The 17,685-nt window shown below is 41.2% G+C and overlaps 1 protein-coding gene and 1 long non-coding RNA gene across 4 annotated transcripts in view; one reads left to right on the top strand and one right to left on the bottom strand.

Moving 5' to 3' along the window:
• Positions 1-17,685, top strand: part of PTPRG (protein tyrosine phosphatase receptor type G) — a 704,516-nt gene that overhangs the window by 336,268 nt on the left and 350,563 nt on the right. The gene's annotated exons all lie outside the window — the stretch shown is intronic.
• Positions 3,071-5,818, bottom strand: LOC144291235 (uncharacterized). The gene is made up of 3 exons (XR_013358557.1): positions 5,692-5,818; positions 4,822-5,023; positions 3,071-3,751 (listed from the first exon to the last, which is right to left on the bottom strand). It is a non-coding gene; the product is annotated as an uncharacterized LOC144291235 (long non-coding RNA).

Below are 17,685 nucleotides of genomic sequence, written 5' to 3'. Positions count from 1 at the left end.
TGTAAACCATGTCCCTCTACCTCTCCTTCCTTTTTTGTCTACCATACATTTTATATAGCTAGTCAACTGATCCTCATTGATTTCTTTTACACTGTGAGTCAAAAAGGCTACCTCATTTCCTGGGGAAAGAGTGGTTCTGTAAATATCCTTTTATCCATCTGTAAATGCTATTAATGACTTCTTGAGATTTTTGTGGTTTTAAGAATTGAACCAGGGAATCTCTGCAGTCTGCTCCCACAGGGTAGGAGGTGAGTTGGTTTTTAACTCGGTTCCCAGTGGAGGAAATGCTCCCAAAGGTCAGGATTGCTGCTTGTAATGCTTGTGATGGCCTGCATGCGAAGTTCCATGCCTGATCTAGACTCAGTGGTGTCCTCAGTGAGCACAGCTTTCCAGCTGCAAAGGGAGCATTGCATGTTGCTTTTCCATGGAGTCTAGCCATCAGATAATTGCTTGTCTCCTGCTCCATTCCAAGTGCTGTGTGGAGGGCTGGTGACGCAAATGTGGTTGATCGTGTATGGTGGAATGGGGGGTGGTTTTGGCCTCTCCAGAATTAAGAATGTGACATTAGTAGCAGAATATCTAGACAATGGTCTAAGGGTTGCTCTCTGTTTATGTTGCAACAAATAGAAAGCAAATAAAAAGCCAGACAATATCCAGATTCATTTGTTGATAGACCTAGTTGTCTACTAACCTACAATTAAATTAATTAAACAAGGAGGCTGTTAGACTCAGGTGGCTCTAATCTCATGGCAGCCTACATCACAAACCATATCTTAAGCCGGTAAATGCCTCAAGGTGAAATTGACACCAGAGGACAACCAGTCATAAGGGGCCGACAAAGCTGTAAGCCATGGCTAATCAATAGTTTCCTAACTACTTCCTCCTTTTCTCTCTCTCCCGGGTCACTTTCCCCAACACCTGTTAATGGATTGCTCCTAACCACTTCTGGTGTTGTGTGTTCCCATTTGAATGAACTTTTGCTCAAATACACTCTTAACGTTTGTCATATGCCTCAGTTGGTATTTGTACAAGCTGCTCTCCACGTGGTTTATGAAAGCAGCATTTTTAAAGCAAAAGTGCTTCAGAAGATGGATGAAAAGTTGTTACCCATGCTTCCCTTCACCCATCTGTCTTTCCCTCAGCAGTCTGTCATTAGCACAGGGGCACAGTCGTCTTCCTGGGGCCTGCCTTACAAGCAATCACCAATAGTTGCTGTCTATTAATCCTATTAGTTACCCCTGAGGAGATGAAAAAAATTTGTCACATGGTGATACACTGGCATCCCAGGCACCAGTTAGGACATTCTCTTGAGTCTTGCCTAGGACAGGATGTGCTGTTAGTGTGGAACTCAGCTATGTTCCAGCCATAGGTAGTCTCAGGAGGTGTGGTGATCTCTATCTCTGTGGTGAGAGAGGGAGATATTCCCTTGATGACAAGATGAGTATGTGTCTTCCCGCCCCCCACCCCATGAGGAGATAATGACACATGCCTGGATACATCCACACATCTCAGTTCTAGAACATCTCCCTCTTGTCAGATATACTTTCCACAATATTTCCAACACTGTGCCTATGGGAGGCCATGTCTGGAGATGCTCTGCGTCTTTCATCATATACTCCTTTTTTTTTTTAATTTTTATTTATTTATGATAGTCACACAGAGAGAGAGAGAGAGGCAGAGACATAGGCAGAGGGAGAAGCAGGCTCCATGCACCGGGAGCCCAACGTGGGATTCGATCCTGGGTTTCCAGGATCACGCCCTGGGCCAAAGGCAGGCGCTAAACCGCTGAGCCACCCAGGGATCCCCCATCATATACTCCTGTTGTGAGTGTGTGTGTGTGTGTGTGTGTGTGTGTGTGTGTGTGAGAGAGAGAGAGAGAGAGAGAGAGAGAGAGAGAGAGGGATTGATTGTTGCAGGATCCAAGGAGAGGCTTCCTTTCCAACAGGCTCAGGGGCTTGCACTTCCATCTGGAACATGCATCCCTCTCCTCCGTCCACCTCTGCCTCTACCACCAACTCATGTAATTTGCTCCTTCACTCCATTCTGGTTGCTCTTCCAACTTTACCTTCCCAGGGGGACCTACAAATAAGCCTCTGTGACACAGAAATTCTGTCACATACTATTCCTTTCTCCCAGCTTCCTTTAATTTTCTTCAGAAAAATAATCCCACCTGCCATTGTTTTCAGATTCCTCCATTAGAACTTAACCCTTTGAACCCTGTTGTTTTCTTAGTGCTAGAGCTTAATAAGAACTAATGAAAATATTAAGTTCACTAATGCTTACATATCACGTCAGTCTTTTTTCATTAATTTGAGCCCTTTAAACTATTTGTCCCTTTCCCCAATCATCACACAACTAACCTCTGTCTTACAGGTTTGCAGCTGGAGGCCCTGGCTTTGTAATAGTGCAAAGAGTAGACTTAAAGATAAATGATATGTGCTGTTCTCACGTATTTTTTATGTGCTGAGTGAAGTCAAGTGTTTTCCCAAAAGGAGAGACCTCATACTGTAGCTGTCTGTTTCTTACTGATGTTCCCTTGAGGAGGAATGTATAGACACAGCCTGCAATAGATTGGTAATGATCTGCTTATATACTACTTGCAATATCTTTTTCAGGAACAAGCAAATACTATAGGATGGGGAGGGGGTTCCCATATAGAAAACGAGGCATTTGGTGTCAAAATAGTGTATAAGGAGTGGTGCCTGGCTGGCTCGGTAGGTAGAGCATGTGCCTCTTGATCTCAGGGTCCTGAGTTCAAGCCCCATGTTGGTTTAGAGATTACTTAAAAAAAATGTGGGGAGATGCAATTAAATTTTTTAAAAGGGTAAAGTTGTTAGATAATATATTTGGATGATTTTCTATATTTTTCCTTTAAAAATGAAACCACAACAAGAATATCTTACCATCTAATTAAGTTTTCATCTGACAAATGCATAAGAGCGGAATGAGTATTATACCTATTTTACGGATTAGAACCTGAAGCTTAGAAAGGTATGATGAAGAGCACTTGGGTGGCTCAGTTGTTTGAGCATCCAATTCTTGATTTCAACTCAGGTCATGTTCTCGGGGTCCTGAGTTCAAGCCCCATGTTGGGCCCCACGCTCAGCAGGGAGCCCGCTTGAGACTCTTTCCCTCTGCCTCTGCCCCTGCATGCATGCTTACAAGGTTTTTCTCTCTTTCTAAAATAAATAGATAAATCCTAATAAAAAAAGGTAAAATGGTCTATGTAAGTCTCTAAACAGGAATTCCAGCCACGTTCAAATTCCATGATGTATGTTTTTTGTTTCATCATTGTGTTATGCAATGAAATAGTATGGAGGGGGTGTATGGACTGCTAATATTATCAAGGAAACTCTTCATCTTTGAAAATAACTAGTAAGCATCTATTTCTATCATACTGTTTTGCTCCAAGACAGTTTTGTGAAATGTTTCGAGGTCTCTTTAAGATATCCTGTAGTAGCTCTTATACTGCAGGAAGTTAGGGCTTTTATCATCCTTGGATCTTCTTTTTCCTTTACTTCCTTTATTCAAAATTTATGCTTCCTATTGGGCTTACAAAAGGCTGCTGCTTCTGTGTGTTCTCTCTGTTGTGGACTCAAGTTGGCTGGAAAACGGGATGTCCATTGCACATTTGCACAGGATCTGGGGTTCACACAGATTCTGACCTGGATTTCCAGGTCTTGCCGTCTACTGCTTCTGGATAAGGCGAGTCCAGATTTGGAAACTCCATTCTGTCCTGCCTGTAAGTAGCCTATGAGGAAGGAAATGGAGTTTGTAAAGGACAAAGAGCAGGTTATTGTTCTTAATAGGAGGCGACAGGAAGAACTGTGATTTTTAGCATATTCTAAGTAACTTACATTGAAGAGACAGAGAAGGGGATGAAACTTCAAAACATCTTGATTAAAAAGCATGGGCTTAGGAATGCCTGGGTGGCTCAGTGGTTGAGTGTCTGCCTTTGGCTCAGGTCATGATTCTGGGGTCCTGGGATCGAGTCCCACATCAGGTTCCCCTGCAGTGAGCCTGCTTCTCCCTCTGCCTCTGTCTCTGCCTCTGTCTCTGTACCTCTCATGAATAAATAAATAAAATATTTTAAGTATGGGCTTAATTACAATTTGGATAACTTGTTGAGTGTCTCCTCTAAGCCTGGTATGTGCTAAAAAGCAGCATCTGGCAATAAACAAGATGGCTTAAGGAGTTTACTGTCCAACAGGGAAGACAGCTATTGAAGAAGTAATTACTAGTTTTGGAAGTGATGTCAAGGTGAAGTGGAGGATGAATAAAGGATATGGATAGATACTTTAATGATCTAGGCCAAGGGTCAGCAAAGTTCTTCTGAGAATGACCAGACAGTAAATATTTTAGGCTTCAGGAGCCAGGTCTCTGCTGCAAATACTCATCTTTGCTATGTTAGGACAAAAGCAACCATAAACAGTCAGTGAACAAATGGATGTGGCTATGTCTGTCTGGTATAACTTTATTTACGAAAACAGATAGTGGTCTGGAGTTGGTCTGTGGGTCATAGCTTCATGACCCCTGATTTCGGCTTTTTCTACTTTAATTTCATTGCTGTCGGCAGTACTTCAGCCTTGTCGTTCTTACTCTATGATTTCAACATGGCTCCTTAAGTCTCATAGCACAACCTCCATGGCAGAGGCCAATGAAGGAGTTAAGGGAGGAAAGAAAACAACTTTTTCATCATAGGAAGTTTAGCTGACATCCCCTTTTAAGCCCTTGGCCAATGTTGGATCACTGTCCCAACCCTATGCCAGGATCTAGCAGGATCTCAGATTCCTATTGTTGTCTGGCTGGAGCATGACCCACCATTCCTTGGGTTGAGTTGGTTGCTGTTCCAGTAAAATCAGGGTTCTTGGAGTGAGAAGAGAGGGGAAGGCAGATTGTGAGGTAGCCCACAATGTTTCCATAGGAACCGAACTGGTTGCTCTCAGCTTGATCCTCTGACCAGGGACATTGCATCACCTGAAAGCTTTTTGAACTGCACGACGTCATACTTCACGCAGAACTACTGAATCAGAACGAAAACTGCATTTTAATAGGATTTTAACATTAAAATCCTAAACATTAAACATTAAAATCCTAAAATTTTAACATTAAAATTTGAGAAGTGGTGGTCTAAAGGGCCATCCTAAGGATGGTTAACCTGAGATTGGAGAAAGAGTATAATGAATGGTTGCTAGCACCCCCTTGACTTCTGTTCCTATAATGCCATTTTAATTGCAGTTTGTAGTGATATTTCACATTTAAAATCTTAGTACAATTTATGGTTTTGATTGTTCAAAGTAAACCACAGTTATAGAGAGGACCCATCTCATCTCATGCCCTTTTTTTCCCCTCAGCAATCCTGTGTTCATCGTATTAGGAGATTGAAACAAAAGAAAACAAAACACAAAGTCCGGGGGAGTAAAGTCCATTGAACATCATTCTTTTGGGACGCCTGGGTGGCTTCGCTGATTGGGTGTCTGACTTGTGATTTCAGCTCAGATTATGATTTCATGGGTCATGGGATCCAGCCCCGAGTGGGGCTCCCTGCTGAGCAGGGAGAAGGCTTGGGATTATCTCTTTCCCTCTTCCTCTCTATCCCTCCCGACACTCACGTGCTCGCTCTCTCTCTCTCTCTCTCTCAAATAAATAAATAAATCTTTTTATAAAAAAAAAAAAGTTGGTCTTTCGTACCCATACTATAGTACGTATAGGTGATACGGCATTTTCTTGTCTTTATTTTGCATATAATTCTCCATCATTCATTATGGGCAACTGCATGAGTGCATATGACTGTCAAGTGTCTGGATTCTATTTTTGACTACAGGAAACTCCGGAGTTAAGCAACCAAATTCCATTTCAGAATTCTGTTTCTATTTTTTGTTCTTGTTCATTTGATCTTTTCCATTGGTAGGCACATTAGCTTCCAAAGCATGAAGAATGTTTTTCTTCCAGCTGTATTCTGCTCAGAGTGCTGAGGGCTTCCCCAGGAAATAAAAGCCTGACTAAATGGAAATGTGACTGGCCTCATGGTACATCTTTAGGTCCCAGCCAACAGGTCTTTGCCTGCGGTCATCTTTGTAAGACTTGCAGCGCATTCTAAGGCAGAGCTCTCAACTGTCCCTTGGAATTTCATTAACTGGTGTGCTGTTGGGAGCTAAATATGGGGAGAGGCCTATTGAAGACTGTTCCTGCCAGCTGGGCAGGTCTCCCACTTGGCTGTTTGGAGGATAGTTATATCCTGTACTGTTGAAACAGAATGAACTTGGCCACGAGTGTCGGCCAGAAGCCCTCTATCCCATTTATGCGGCCATGCTGGCTGGGTTCTGAGAAGTGCATGATTTCATTTGGGAACTCACTGTGGTTTGCTGCTAACCATCTGAGTCTGCAAAATGATGCCTTTTAAGCATGACCAGGACAAAGTAACCCTGGGGCTATATTTGGTGTGGTTTGTCTATAAGGTTTAAAGGCTCACTATAGGATTTACTTGCTTTATAAAATTGAGGCCTCCTTTAAAGTTGTGTCATTCTATGGTTTATAAATCGGATTATCTTTCTGTTGTAGTGGTGGTAGCTTAATATTTAATAGAAACTGAGATAAGATTCTTCTGTAAAGATTTCATAAGTGTTTGTTTGGTAAAGTTGTTCATTTTCCCTCTCTCCAGGTGAAGTATACTTTACTCAAAGAGGGATGCCGAATGGGTGTTGGGAAAGGGCTGGTCATGCAGCCATCTGTATATAACTTGGGTGTGTTGTCTGTGTTGGCCACCCATCTGAATGTGAAGGAGAGTTTTCCATGAAGGTATGGAGGAAGACAAATTAGCCAGATGATAGATTACCCACAGTGCCATCCTTTTCCTGCTATAAGGAACATGGAGTGAGAGGTTAAGTGACTGACATACAGTCATGTCATTTATCAGCAGGAGGAGGAAGCAGGGCTGCCTGGCCTTTGGAGCTTGCTCTGATAGCTCACACCTAATTGTTTGAGTCATCCCCCGGTGGTTCTCCTTCTCCCTTCTCTGGGCCTGTGAACCTGCCCTGGACACCTGGGAAGTATGACAACACGGGATACCTAGTTATACCTCCTGAAGAAGGCAGCTTCCCCACAGGAGCTCGTGAAACACTGAGGCAATGTGAGTGTGTTTGTCAGCCACAAAGAACGTGACCATTTTTCACCTCAATTGAATGGAGACTGAAACCCAATCACATTGTCCAAATCACACTTGTTCTTTTGTTTCCATGTCCATTTTGTATCCCTTAATTTTCGGGGGGAAGATTAAATTACATGAATTTACTGAAATAGAAAACATAGTAATTGTCAGACTGCCCATAGAGGGATTTACTTACCTTTCATGGATGGGACCAACATTTCCTAGAATATGTTGCTGAAGTTTATGAGCTTTTAAATGATAGAATGTTGTTTGGGGGTCTCCGTAAAACTAAAGCTTTTCTACCCCTGTGATAATGTGACTTGGAAAGACCATGACACTGGTGGCTTAATTTTTCTTTTTTCATTTTACTTTTAACTTCTGTTTAAAAAGTTTTAGATTTATTTTCAAAATTGCGAAGATGTTGGCAATAAAGTGGTTGAAAATGTCTTACCTCTTCTCAGGTTTGATAGGTTTATGTAAAGGTATCAACTATATTGTGACAGTCTCTAGATGTCATAAAATGTCATTTCCCTATCAAACTGAGATTGGAGTAGAACAGTGGTTCTCAACTAAAGGTGATTTTCGTTCACCTCCTTCCCCCCAGTAGGGGGTGACATTTGGCAATGTGTGGAGACATTTGTGGTTGTCACAACAGGGAAGGATGTCGCTGCTGGCATCTAGTGGGTGAAGGCCAGGGATGCTGCCAAACATCCTACAATGCACAGGACAGATCCCACATCAATGAATTATCTGGTGAAAAACCGTCAGTGGTGCTGCTGTTGAGAAACCTTGGAATAGCAACCAAAACCAAATGTTCTGCCCCTGAGCTTTTTGTTATTTAAGTGACATTTAAGACATCACCAAAAACATGTCAAAAATGTATCAGGCATTTATCACATGCAAAAAGCATTGTGTTTTAAAATAACAAGTGTGAGTCTTTGGAGCCAAATTGTTTCCTGGAGGTTGTTCTCTCTTTGGGAAAGAAGGCTGAAATACTATTTCACATTATAAAATTTGAGTTTTTTGAAGAATTATGTTTATGTTTTTAAAAATTATGATGCTTTACAAGACTGACTTTTTCTTCAGTGATTTTTTTTTCAGTTCAGTGATTTTTGAACTATCCCCTATTTCGTCCTAAGATTCCTTTCCTAGACTAGAACTCAACATTTAATTGTAAAATGAATAGCCCATTCTCGTTCCATATGCTTTTCATTGTGAGCTTCCTTTGAGGAAAAGCCCATTAATTGAGTCAAATTGTCCTTCGATGTGGGTTTTTCATTGTGGATCACTGCCCAAAAGATGATGAATTAGATTGTTAGATTCATTTCAGTTGTGACCTGAGATGAACAGAAATGCACTTGAAAAATGAAGCATGGGTTGTTTATTAGACACAGTGACACCACACCTCAGACTCATTACAGATATTTAAGGCAGGCTCTTATCCCTCCAGCCTGCACTAGTTGAGTAGAGAGAGCTCTGGTTGGATTCTTGGAAAAGTGACATCCTTTTGACCTTGAACTACATTAAAGTTTTCATGTATTTAGTTTCTGCTGCTTGATTTTTATTTTCTTTGTGTGTATCCTATGAATACAGATTTGTGTATACCAATTTCTATTAAATAAAGGGCACTGAATTGTCAGTAATGAAATCTCAGGTTTTAATTAAAGTTATCAGTAATGCCCTTTCTTGTGCTTGGTATTTGGATATTGACATATTTAGTGATAGAATAACGGAGAATGGGGTATTTTTTTTGCTTCTGCAAATTGCTTTTAATTCTTCATGATCAGGTTGACAATTGCCAGTGTAAGTATTTATAGAGAAAGATAAAGATGGAGCTACCTACACTGTATCTATAAATACAGCCGTACATACAAAATGTGATGGTGACAGCCATTTTGACTGTAGCAGATGGGTGTGTTTTGAAGATTTGAATATAAAAGATTTATATTTATATAAATTAGTCTCTGTATTTTGTGCAACTTTTTACATTAAAGGGTGATTTTGAAAGAAATTTTGACCCAGAGACACCAGAGAATTAGTCTTAACAAGTTTCCTTTGGAGGAAGGTTGATGATTTTCTTAGATCAGAGTTGTTGTGCTATCTTGTGCTCTTGCATACATTCTCTCTCTCTCTCCCTCTCTTTTTCTCTCTCTCTTTCTCTCTCTTTTCAGGAATGTTCTGTGAAGTTAACTGCCCAAGGAAGGTCATCACATTAGTTCACTTTGGGGTATAGGACTGGATTTTTCATGATACCTCTTTCTTTTTTACCTACTATTAAGAACTGTTTTCCTTATCAGATGGTTGGAGACAAATTAGAAGCAGAAAAGGAGGGAGAATACTGAACATTATTTGAATAACAAAAGATCTCAACACTCTTAATGTATATTAGCCTATGATTTTTTATTTTTTGAACCAGTCATCTCTTGGCATCATCTCTGGGTCTCTCACAATTAAATAGTAGTTTAAGAAATGATGCTGGTAATTGTGCTATTGAATCGCTCCAAAGGAGACCATAAAAGAAGGCTGTGAAGCTGTAATCCATTGCTTATTAAGGGCCTATAACATTCCTGTGCCCAGGGGAACCCTGGATCTGCCCCCACAGGCCACTCTGACTTGGTCCTCCTGACTTGGTCTTCCACTGCCCTATCTCTCTGCCTGCTTGTGCTTCAGCTGTACCCTCTGCTGCTTCATGATGCACTGTTCCTATCTGCTCTTGGTTCTCTGTTCCTGGCTCGTTGTCACTCCCAGTGTCTCTACTTGAAGGCTCATTCCCAGTTGTGGCTAACTCCCAAATTATCTTGTTTCAGTTGCTTTACATGATTTTTAAAGCTGCTAGGGCAGCGCTGGTGGCTCAGCGGTTTAGCACTGCCTTCAGCCCAGGGCCTGATCCTGGAGACCCAGGATCGAGTTCCACGGCCTGATCCTGGAGACCCAGGATCAAGTCCCACGTCGGGCTCCCTGCATGGAGTCTGCTTCTCCCTCTGACTGTGTCTCTGCCTCTCTCTCTCTCTCTCTCTGTGTGTCTCTCATGAATAAATAAATAAAATCTTAAAAAAAAAAAAAGCTGCTACCTCATGAAGGTAAATTCCTGTGGAGAGAAACTATCTCAGTTTTATTGCCAATCTACTCTGCCATTCTCGACCACCACCTGCCCCGTGGAGTTGAGCACTCAAGTAAATGTTTATTGAATGGATGACTAATTTTTCTACCCCAAATTATTTTTTTTAGAGATTTTATTTACTTGAGAGTGAGCAGGCACATATATGCACATACTTCCTGAGGGAGGGGCAGAGGGAGAAGCAGACTCCCCACTGAGCAGGGAGCCAATGCCTGGGTTGAGTCCTAGGACCCTGAGATCATGACCTAAGCCAAAGGCAGACCTAACTGACTGAGCCACCCAGGTCTCCTCAACCCCAAATTATTTAAATTGTAATTTTAATGTTTAAAGGAGTAGACATCCATTTTTCTGGAATTGTGCTTGACAGTATTTGATAAGTAAAATATCATTCTGCAAAGACATACTGGTTTTCTATTCCATTTTATTCTACAGGGTGATGACCTGTCTACAGTCCTTTTAGTTCATTTCTTTTTCTTTTTTAAGATTTTATTTATTCATGACAGACACAGACAGTGAGAGAGAGAGGCAGAGACACAGGCAGAGGGAGAAGCAGGCTCCATGCAGGGAGCCCGACATGGGACTCGATCCCGGGTCTCCAGGATCACACCCCAGGCCGAAGGCGGCATTAAACCGCTGAGCCACCTGGGCTGCCCATTTTAGTTCATTTCTTAACCAAGTTGTACCTACTTTGCCCTCCATGCCACCTCTGGAAGTAAGCAGAACGGACCGGATCTTCTGGAAGGGCATTGTGTGTGCCTGGCCCCAGTGGGTTATTGCTCAAAGGACAAGCTTTCCCTTTCCTGGACTTCCCAGCCACCTCTGACTATGATGTGTTCTCATTTCCCTCAGCCCAGGCAGGTATGGGACTTATGATCCACCATAAGTGGATCCAGACTTATGATATATATTTGATTATATTTTTGAGGACAGCCAAACTAGCAATGGAGTCAAGGCTCCTAACTTTGTGGTAGATTAAAAGAAAAGAAAATATACCTCTATTGGAAATATAAAAACCAAAACAATGCCAGTAAATTGTCAAAGAGTGATGATCCTAACATTTTTCAGGGTTCAACCTGTGTGAGTTGTTGACTGAATATCATGGCAAACTCTCATCTTTATGAACAACATGGCCTTCCTGTTCTCAGCTCCAAAGTGAGACCTTTGGGCTGAACGTTTTTTAAGATTACCCTTGAAATATTGCTCTTCTTTATTATCTTCCTTTCTTATCAACCAGCAAAACTATTTTACCCCCAATATAATAATTATCCTTCATTTTCATTTTCTTTTTTATGACTTGAATCATATTTTCTGTGAGAAGTATTTCCCCCTCCAAAATCTGTTTGCCGTCTCCCCAGGTCAATTCAATAGCTACTGCTAAATGCATGTGATATGCAGGCTACAGATATGGTGCTGACTTGCTTCCTTCTTTAGGTGATAGTTTGGTAAAGATTTGTCGGCCTGGGAGCTGCATCTTTTGGTTGGATATTGCATAAATTCTTGTTATATAGCACTGCATGGAATTATCCCAACGTGCACATTGGTGTTGAACACAGCAGACCATAAAATTCCATTTCGTTTCTGTTGCATAAACATAGGATCACAAATAGTGTGATTATTTCTGGCAGCCTCAGGCATCTTAGCTAGGAGGAAGATGTGGGAAAATATGAATACTTAAATGTATTATGAGCTTCCCAGCACGAACTGACCAAGTGCCTTGGTATTAGCCTTTAAACGGGTCAAGTACAATAACATCTAATACCATTATTGGCTGACTTCTTACTTTGTGCAAGGCACTGTTTTCAATTGCCTTGTCACAGCCAGTCTTCAACCTTGTGGTGTGTTATATTCTCATTCTACAACTGAGGAGGCTCCAGGAGCCCATGAGGCTTGGCAAATTGCACAGGAAGAGAAAGAAGGTGGTGGGCTTGTAACCCACATGCTTTGAACTCAAGACTTGTAACCACCACCACCACCACTGTGGAAATCTTGGTCATGTAGTTAGAAACAATTCACTTGTCTCACTGTTTCTTCGATCTTCATTGGCTTTCCTTTGCAGATTTTTCAGGTGTAACATGCCTCATTATCAAGAGGCAGGCCGTCCCTGCGAGTCACAAGGAAGGCTCAACTTGACCAAGATTAGAGCTAGAAAAAAACAGTTACCACCCCTCCACACACTTGCTACTTTACTTTTAGATAAAGGGGCACAAGTCCAGACTGGTTATGCTGGCCATCTGGAAAGGGGACTGCCAATTATGAGACTTCTATGGCTAAGAATTTGTGGTCAGATGAGCAGAATTGTTTTGAGCAGAGTCTCTGCTACAATTCTCTGATGGGGTCTCAAAAGTAAATATCTGCAGGAAGCCAGGCAGGGATTATAAATATGTAAAACGGGAGGTATAAGACAGTAGGAAATGACAGTGCCTCGATCTGCATGGAAGGATGCATTCTCTTTTCAAGTTAGAAGAGTAAAAGTAATAAAATCTTGAAAACTTAATGGCTTTTCAGAATGTTGCTGGGATACAAGTTTGTGTTCTCTGCAGTTAGAATGTCAGTCTATGGGGACACCTGGGTGGCTCAGAGGTTGAGTACCTGCCTTCAGCCCTGGGAGTGACCTGGAGTCTCAGGATCAAGTCCCACATGGGGCCTCTCTGCATGGAGCCTGCTTCTTTCTCTGCCTATGTCTTTGCCTCTCTCATGAATAAATAAATAAAATCTTTTAAAAAAATGTCACTTTATGAAGACAGAGACCTTATCCTTTTTTGCTCTTTTAGGTTCTTAATCATAGTTGTATAGGGTACCCTGTAGACACTCATTGAGTCTGTTGTGAATAAACTGTAGGCCTCAGTTTCCCTATTTGTAAAGTGGCCATAATGGCTCAGGGTTGTTGAAATAAAATGAGATTCTATACAGAGTGCACTTTACGTATCATATCTGGTGATTATAAGTGATAACTGAAATGTTGGTTGTTAATAATAGTTTCCACTTATCGATTAATTGATTCCTGCCATGTCACTCCTTCCTTAACTCGGTAGCAATAAACTTTTGGAAAAGATTATCTGAGATTATCAAAGTATGATTCACATTGACAGTGATGACCTCTGCTGCTCTTTTAATCCTGTTGTTTCTCTACATTTTCTAGAGTTTGATTCATACTCTGTATCTCACCAGTGGCAATAGGACATGATGAGATCATCCAACAGATTTCCCCCTTGTCTCCTCAATGATGCCAGCCTCTTCATTCTTGGGCATTCATATCAAACATGTAATCAGTATATCAGCTAGTTTGAAAATAGTCTCCACTGTAAAAATTCACTCCATTAGATATCTGTGCCATCAAGCCCAAGGAAAGCAAATTTCCTCTCTGCAAGTGAGCCATGTGGATTGGGCTGGGGCCTCTTCTTTCATTCCTGCACCTGTGTTTTCATGCCTGAATATTTTATGGATACAGTTATAATTACCTTGCTTTGTGAGAACATTTAGCTTGTTCTACTGGGTGTTTTGATTCTTAGTGGTGGGGGGGAATGAATGTATCCAAGTTCTATATCTTAATTAGAGTAAAAACTAAGGTGTCAGTCTTAAACACAGCTCTCATCATAGTAAATTCTATATACACATGTATGTAGATATGTGTATATATACTTCCGTATTTTCACATATGAAGTGGAATCTCTGACATTGCATATTCTGATATATGTCAGAATGCCTGCTAGAGATAGATGCTTAAGTGATCTAGAGTAGATTATATTCTTGCATTTGTCCTACAACTGGAATTCTCTTCTGCTGTGCTCTGAAAGTAAGATTTTCCTATGAAATCTTTTGTAAGCCAAGATATGGTATAAAATGAAGAGGTAATAACCATTAATTTACATGGAAAATTTTTTGAGCATTCCCCGACTCTCTTAGTCTTTTCTGATACCTAATGACACATCTTGTGAGCGGATGCAATGAATCAGTCAAGATAAAGCACACATGCTCACAGGCACAGTTGAGAGCTATGGCAGCTTAATGCTGAGAGGCTGAGTATAGTTCAGGGTGGAGCTTGGTGGGGCTGCTCTTGCTGTACAGGGTGTGTGCTACCTTTCATGGCTTGCTGCAACACAGATTTTGGATGCTATTTTTGCTTTCCACCTTTTTGGGTAAAAAGCAAAAAATCCTCTAATATCTTTCCATTAGTGAAAACAGTTACTAATGTAGGTCTTCTGTAAATGTGAAGTGTTGGAACGTGAATTTGCAAAAAGTAGGGGATACCTGTATTAATCTACTATTCACAAAATCCTAGCATCTTTTCTAGGCATGTGTATTTGTATTCTCTAGATGTTGTATTATCCTATTGACTGCTATAACAATGGCCCATGGAACTGTGGCTTAAACAATATGGTGAATTTGGTTCTCATGGAATAGTTTGCACTCAAGCAATTTGGTGCTAATATGATGACACTGTCAGAGACCCAGGCTGCTTCTTTCTTGTTATTCTGCTATATATGGTATGTCTGGTGATCTCAGGTGGCCGCCCCAGCTTCTGCCATCAGATCTGTCCTCTGGCCGGAAAGGTGTGAAAGGGAAGTGGAAGCTATGTCCCATTGCCTTTAAGAACATGTACTTTGAGCTGTCCACACCGTTTCCATTCTTGTCCTGTTGGTCATAGTTGACTCCCATGTGTGCACCTAGCTGCAAGGGAAGCTGGGAAAGGTAATATTGAGCTGGAATGACCATTTTCCCAGGGAAAACTTAGGGTTTCTGTTACTCATTTCTTTCAGCTAAGTTGACATGGTCTATAAACCTCGCACTTTGAGTAACCTGTTTGTCTTCTTGAATGCAGTGTCCCCAGAGCACAGATCAGTAGCTGATGAATCACTGATGTGTGATGTCTATTACTTGAATGAATGGCTAAAACGGAGTCATTTCATCTTTGCAACATGAGGTGCAGCTCCCCACAAATCTTTCACCCTCCTTTCATTGTTCTTCTTTCTATTCTAAGGTTTTACCGAACCACTCCATTCCTTCTCCCATATATGTGCCCTTAGTTGCTTTAAAGATATCTGCCAATTGTTTAGTTCTCATTGTCTGCCCTCACCCAGGCCCAGCACCTACAGTTCTTTTGACTGTTGCACATTTTTGCAAGCTGAGGTCCTTCCCCCATACTTGTCTCTCACCTCCAAGCACATTCCAGTTTTGCTCATTTCTCATTTGAAAGTGTGATCGACAGAATGGAGCACAGCTTCTCAGTTCTGCAAGTAACAGATGGACAGAGAATACTCTGCTTCGTGTGCTTTTGATGGACACCCCGTCTTCTCCAGACTTTTGACTGCAGCCTCTTTCTGTGTGGCACAGGAGTGGCCAAGACATACGGGTGCATACATACCCACCCACATGTGTGACCCCTTCAAAAATACACATTAAATACATTTCATCACAAGTAGAAGGGATGAACTTTCCTTATCCTTTTCTAGACTCTGTAGGAAACACTGTCTAAAGCAGTGCCGAGTCTAGGCCACTAGGTCATTGATATATTTTGTGCCATTCTTGGCATGGTACTGTTTTGACACTCTGACTTGCAGCAAATTTCTTCTTTTTTCCCCCTACTCTAATTCTCAATGCTCCCACTTTTTGGAAAAATGTTAAATTTTCTACTTATTTGCAGGATGTCTCAAATCCAAGGATATGCTGTTTACATTAAATATGTCTGACTTGAAATTATAATAATATTTGCCACCTTTGCCTAACCCTGGGATGGACCAGGGCATTGTTCTAAGCACTTGATTTAGAATATTTAATGACCCTTTGGAGTAGGTACCGTGTCAATCCTCCTGAAGACAACCAAAGCTAAGCGAAGCAAGTAACTTGCCCATTTTTTCTTTTCAGACATGAGATTCAGGACTAAGATGTCTGAATGCAGACCTCATATTCTTGAGCAATCATTAAGCTTTACTCTATTTACATGGGAGTTTGGTGCTCAGCTTTACCAATGTATCCCATGGCTGTCATCACAGTTTGGTGTCCATTAAGTAAATGATAAATGAAACCCAGAAATAGTCACAGAAACTCCTTTCACCCTCCCAATGTGTATACATGAGCGTGCACACATACACACACCAGTCAAAACGGAACCGAGCCCAATCTTTTGGAGACACAGTGACTCCCAGAGTGGAGAGTTGTATGTTGAGAAGAACTGATTTCCATTGCAGCTCTGTGACTCACATCATGTTGTTTTGCTTTTCTTTTGCATGTCTGCTGCAGAGTGGGGGTAACCACATTTGAGATATTTGTAACACTGCGAGGGTGCGGGGTTCTATCGCAGAAGCTTAAGGTCTGGATGTGGAGATCATGTGTTATTTATAGCTGGCACGTGAAGAGAATTTTCAGAAGCTATCATTGGGAGGGAATACCACCCATGATTTTACTTTATAAAAAAACAACAACCGCCCAAACACCCTCTTGAAAAAGTCACACTAAGGTATGTTTGGTGAAGAAGCAAAACTTGATTCTTTAAGAAGTTCAGAAAAATGAGGTCCACTTAATAAATTCTTTGCTTTTAGCCTCACAGGTATCTTGCAAATTAAGTGACCAGGCAGCCTGAGGCTTTCTTTCTTTCTTTTTTTTTTTTTTTAAGATACTCCTTAGCATGTTCAGAACTAAAATAGGAACCTTCTTGAAAGACAGTGCATTGTTGCCTCCTGTCGCTTAGATGGAGATGTATAATTAAGAAAGAAAGAAAGAAAGAAAGAAAGAAAGAAAGAAAGAAAGAAAGAAAAAGCAAGCAAGCACTGTGAGTATTTCAGTTGTAAAAGTGTTTCATTGAAAGTCATGTTTTGGAGGACACCTGATCTGTGAAAGGAACTGCATTCTTGGGAGTCAGCAAGTAAGGGATTGAATATGTCCACCAGATTTGCCTTCGCGTCAGTTCCTTTTGATGAAGAGTCACTGGCCATTCCACTTTTACTCTAGGCTCAGCACTGTTGCACGCTGTCCTTTTGAATCCCGTGGGCCCTCACACAAGGCTTGCCACATTATCATGACATTATAGATATTACGAGCTGCAGTCCTGTGAACCAGTTCCAGAGTCTGGCCAGACCACCCATACCAACTGGTTATCACATCCAGTCTTAGGAGCCATTTGAAAATACCCTTCTTGTCATTGAGGATTTTAAGCTAATTGTCTTTGTCTTATTCAAAGCAAATGCTTAAAAATGTAAAAGCAAGTTGCTTTTGATAAAGGCAGCTGAAGAAACTTCCCTTTATGGATTATCTGTTCTCTTCTTTGAGGCCTGGAAACTTGGAAACATTTTCACAGCTTCTTGCTTATTTTAGAGGCAAGAAACATGCAGTCAGAGTGATCACATTTTTAGATTTATAACAGGTGACGGCGAAGGAGAACACTGTGCTCATCGAACTGCTGGTGTCACTTCCAACTCCTAGCCTC

This window comes from Canis aureus, chromosome 19 (assembly GCF_053574225.1).
Source record: "Canis aureus isolate CA01 chromosome 19, VMU_Caureus_v.1.0, whole genome shotgun sequence".
Taxonomy (NCBI): domain Eukaryota; kingdom Metazoa; phylum Chordata; class Mammalia; order Carnivora; family Canidae; genus Canis; species Canis aureus.
This window is presented reverse-complemented; position numbering and strand designations above follow the sequence as displayed.